Source organism: Seriola lalandi, unplaced genomic scaffold (genome assembly GCF_002814215.2).
Source record: "Seriola lalandi dorsalis isolate HSWRI2012SDOR001 ecotype SW California unplaced genomic scaffold, Sedor1 jcf7180002054415, whole genome shotgun sequence".
NCBI classification, from domain to species: Eukaryota; Metazoa; Chordata; class Actinopteri; order Carangiformes; family Carangidae; genus Seriola; species Seriola lalandi.
The window spans coordinates 876,891-881,890 of NW_019524968.1; the positions used below are offsets into that span (position 1 = coordinate 876,891).

General features: G+C 44.0%; 1 protein-coding gene across 1 annotated transcript in view; it reads left to right on the plus strand.

Annotated features, from left to right (window-relative positions):
• The window catches only part of LOC111657836 (tomoregulin-1-like), a gene marked incomplete at its 3' end in the record, with an annotated part of 8,218 nt that overhangs the window by 929 nt on the left and 2,289 nt on the right, over positions 1-5,000 (plus strand). The gene's annotated exons all lie outside the window — the stretch shown is intronic.

The window sequence follows — 5,000 nt, forward strand, 5'->3', positions numbered from 1 at the left end:
GGGGGGGGGGGGTTCTGTTGCTTGAGGCTGATCTGAGTTCAGCCTGGAGGTTTGAGGATGTGGAGGTCAGAGGTCACAGTCATCTTTATGCATTCTCTGCCATCTCTTATTGAGTGTTTCAGTGCAGCTGATCACGTGATCCATTTGTTGTCATCCACCCATCTTTGTGTTTCTGTTGTCATGACGACTGCAGCAGGATGAACCGGAGATTTGATGGTGATGGAAACGATCACAGTGTGACTCCTGGTTCGGCTGCTGCGTTCGTCCATCCACTGACACCTGACATCAGATCACCGGTTTATACTGATGCCGTCGTCATGACAACGGAAACATGGAGTCAGCAACAGCACCTGTGCGGGGGGAGGGGGTCAGAGGGTTGGACCTGCTGAAGCAGCCATGTTGGTCATTGAAGTGTGTGTGAGTCGGTTCAAGGCTTCCATATGTCTGTGTGTGTGAATGTGTGTGTGTGTTAATGTGTGTGTATGTGTGTGTGTCTGCGTGTGTGTGTGTTAATGTGTGGTTGTGTGTTTTGACCACTCCTCACTTTAACTTGCTCTATTTTAGGGTTAATTACAGGGTGGAGAACCAGGGCGAGGTTAAATGATGGAGTACCCCGTGTGTGTGTGTGTGTGTGTGTGTGTGTGTGTGTGTGTGTGTGTGTGTGTGTGTGTGTGAGAGAGAATTTCAACAGTGTGGTGTTGTCCCAAATCAAACATGGCCGCTGTGCCCTCACAGGAAATAACAATCAAAACATTTTGATTGTCGCCTGCTAAAATTCCCGCCGCCTACTTTTCTCACGTGACCTTAAAATGAAGGTTTAACTTCCTTGTGTCATGTGACGACACGGCGGCCATTCCACTGGTGGTCCCTCCTTTTCCGCTACGGAGCCAAGATGGCGACCGTCGAGGGTGAGGAGTGTCCATGGTTTGGAGTTCACAGCTCTGCGTGTTGACGTACGTGTCGTAAAACATCGTGGCTCAGGAGTTTCTCTCCCCAAGAGTCAGACTGAAAAGATCTTCATGATCAGAGTGAGGAGCTTCACCGCTCCACCTCCTTTAGGAAACACTGGAGCTTCCTTTACCAAAGGAAAGGAGACATGATGTCCCACAATGCCTTGCTGCAGCAGCATTTAAAACCACAGCAGAGCCACATGAATGTAGAAACATCAGAGCAGCTGTTTGTGTCTGATGGACTGAAGCTCAGATCCATAAATATAGATTCATCCTCTTTCATCAGTCAGGAGTCGTCATGAAGAACAAGCTGATCATCTTTATCATCATCATAATTATCTATACATAAATGTAATTTAAAAACTCTGCGTACATCTTATTTCAACATTTCAGACTGGTTTGTGGTTAAAGGAAGATTTATCGTCCGTGTGTTCAAATAAAGTTGGTTTAAAAAAGAGTTTAGTAAACAATGAAAATGGTCCTTAGTTTCAGTGCTTTATTAAATATTAGTGAGTGTGAACAGACAGAGGAGGATGTGAACTGTGGTAACAACTGCACTTCTTCCATCTTTGGCTTGTGGACGTCTGACGACAACGTGAGCGTTTAAGATTTTCATAGACCAAACGTTTAGAGGAGACGTTGTTAGTCTGAGTCCAGGTGAAACGACAAGCTGCAGCCAACGATTCATGAATCACAGAAGAAGAAAAAACAACCAAAGAGTCTGAAATTCAGCTGCTTTAAATGATTTATTTCGTTTTCAAATTAAAAACAAAAAGAGTCCTCTTGATCAGATTTATTAAATAGTCTTCAGTCCAAAAGAAGAAGAAGAAAAAGATCTTTGAAGATTAATCCGCTGCTGAAAATAGTCCCAAACAAATGCATCAAATTTGAGCAGATTACTGAGGCTTTTTGAAAATGAAAGTGTTTTTAAAGGTTCACGTCTTCAGGAGGAACCAATGAGCTCAGAGCTGAGAGAGGAGAGAGGAGGGAAGAGTTAAGAGACGGACTAACACTATTTTTGGTGATTTATTGGTGATAAGAAACGAAGAGCTCAGACATGTCGTCTTCTTCACTGGCTGGTTTCACGCTCTGATCTAAATGTAGAATCTGAACTAAAATAAGACGGTGATCAGGAAAAACCTGTCTCGTCTCAGAGCGCAGCGTTCAGCTTTTTAAGGATCTAACGGAAGAAAAAATCTTTGATTTCTATTTTCAGACGCGTTGAACTCTTTTGAAAACGTGCTCGCCCACTTCAGCTCAGTCACAGATGTTCTCCCGGGAAGACGCTCCACTCTGTCTCCGTTTCTTCTTCAGCGGTTTGTCATCGATGAGCTCGAGACTCCTTCAGCTGTCGCACGGCAGAAAGTGTTTAAATGAGCGAGTGAAAGCAGAGAGGGGGTGAAAACAGAAGCTTTGATTCCACCTGAGAACAGGAGATAAACCAGCAGTAAAACTACAGAGTACAGATCTAAACTCTTCACTTCATCTGCTGAATCCGGTTCATCACATTGATTTGGAAGGAAAACACTCTGTTTCTGCTGGTTTGAAACTCTTAGTTTCATCGTACAGGTCCGTACTTTACTAATGATTTCCTACAGGTTCATACAGATTCACTAAACCGCAAAACCTTCTCATAAATCCCTGATCACGATCACATTAGATTTTATTATCAGCAGAACTGATCTACAGAAGTGAAACAGATTCACGTGGGGAAAAAGTGGATTGTTTTTCTTAATTAACGAAATCTCAGAACTTTCAGAAGTGTTTTTTCTTAATTCAGAAGAACAGCAGAATTGTTTTGAATGCATTACTCTTGTAGATATCTCGCTCTGCTCTGTCTGTTGGCTCCATTCAGCCATTACGACGGTGAACAGAATATTCATTCTTTGTTTTATATTTCACATTTCATTATAAGTTCATCTCTGCGTGACCTTTAAACCACAGATGTTTCAGGTGAAGTCGGACTGAACCTGAGAAAATGTAAAGTTTGAGAAAATTTGGTGAATGTGACAAATTCTCCTCTAAAATCATTAATCTGAGTAATTAAAGAACGAACCTGTTACTTCTCATTAACTCAGATTAATTACTGGTGTCACAGTATTTCACAGCTGAACATGCAAAACTGTAAAACAATTCAACATATATGAAGAATAACGTTTCCAATAGTAACTGATGATGTATTTGGTTTTATATGGAGCTTTTTTATTATTCAAAATTATTATTTAATTATTGTGATTTTATTGGAACGAGAAAAGTGGAGGCAGCCAGTGTCCACATACTTTTGGCCATGTATCGTATCTGCAGTCAGTGTTGCTCCTGACGCTGGAGGCAGTTTTAAAGACGAGGATGGAGGCGAGAGAGAAAAACAAGGAGCGAGATGATGAAGTCATTGGAGCGAGAGAGAGAGAGAGAGAGAGAGTGACACAGTGAGAGAGAGAGAGAGGAGGTCAGTGATGTTCTTCCACTTGAGTTGGAGGCTGACCTGCTTCAGTCACTGGCCTCAGATCAGCTTCACTCTCCTCGTCACTGCTCCTGATGAAACTCTCAAAGGAACAGTTCAACGTGTGTTCACTGGTTAGCTTAGCTTAGCTTAGCATAAAGGCTGGAAGCAGGGGGAAACAGCTAGCCTGGCTCAGTCCAGATCACCTGTGTCTTTAATCCCCACAGAAGCAGAAATGTAAAATGGGTTTGAAGACTGGGGCGGAGGACTGTCTCCGGTCCAGATGTGAGCGGTGGTCCTGTTCTCCTCACATGATCCCCACACTCAGGCCCAGTGTAGTCTGGTCCGTAAACAGCATGGTCGTCAGATGCTGCCTGGACCAATTCTGGTGCACACACAGAAAATCTTCCAGCTGTTAGCCAACACCAGAATCTACCCAGATGTGAAGTATATGGACCAGACTTGGAACCGTGGTGCATTCTGGGCCGGATGTTTGATTCTTGCTATCTGGGATGTCCACAAGGGCAGGTGCACAAAACACCCCAAGTTTCATCCTGAAGGTTTCCTTAAAATGTTCACTTAAGTATTTTCCTCCTTATCTTAGTCTTGTGTTTAATGAATCACTGTTGCACAAAAGACCTTAGCAACCAAAGTAAAGGTTCCTCTGACAGTATCGTAACTGCAACATCTCTGAGTTTATGGTGATAAATGAAGAAATCGACTCCCAGGAAGTTGATGATGATGTTCCATGACTCCCTGAACGACACAGTAGAATTTTACTGCTGTAAAATCTCTTTTATTGCTGCAAATGCCTGAAGTAAGTTCCTCAGTGAAGGAGTCTTGTAGTTTCCGTATCGTGCTCACGGTGACAAACAGCTGTGTCCAGGTGTGTTTAGTGTTGTCAGTGTGTAAATGGAGGCTTCACTCACTGTAACTCCCCCCAGAGCCTCCGGGACCAGGTCTCTGCAGACCTGTCACACTCTGTAAACAAGCTGTAATTGGTTCCCGATGCAACCTGCGGCTGTCAGATGAGAAGTTAGTAACTATAGCAACCAAACAAAAAGGTGTGTGTGTGTGTGTGTGTGTGTGTGTCTGTCTGTCTTCGGGGAGACGTTTCAAACGCTCCAGACGAGGATGTGGATGTGAGCTGACAGGTTTTATCGACGCTGACCCAGTTTGAGGCGGAGTCTGTGGTCACTCTCAGTCTGGAGCAGTGATATCAGGAGTCGGGTTAAACACAACGACAGACATTGATTCTGCAGACAGAGAGGATCATGGGAACACAGTGTTTCTGGTATTTTGTGTGTGTGTGTGTGTGTCAGCAGGTTACTCTGGCTGCCTCAGCACACTGAGGTATTTACTAATTACAGAGGAGGCGGGGGTCACGACCCCTGTAATTACCAGCTCTAATTGGCTGGCCTGCGGGGCTGCCGACCAATCGGCTGCCATCATTAAATTACTACGCTGGATAATAGTGTGTGTCTGTGTGTTTCTCAGTAGGTCTGCATTGTTGCTGCAGTGTGTGTGTGTGTGTGTGTGTGTGTGTTTCATGTGGTGTGTGTGTGTTAGTCGCACTGAGATATCTGCACATCTGTAGGACGGACTCTCTG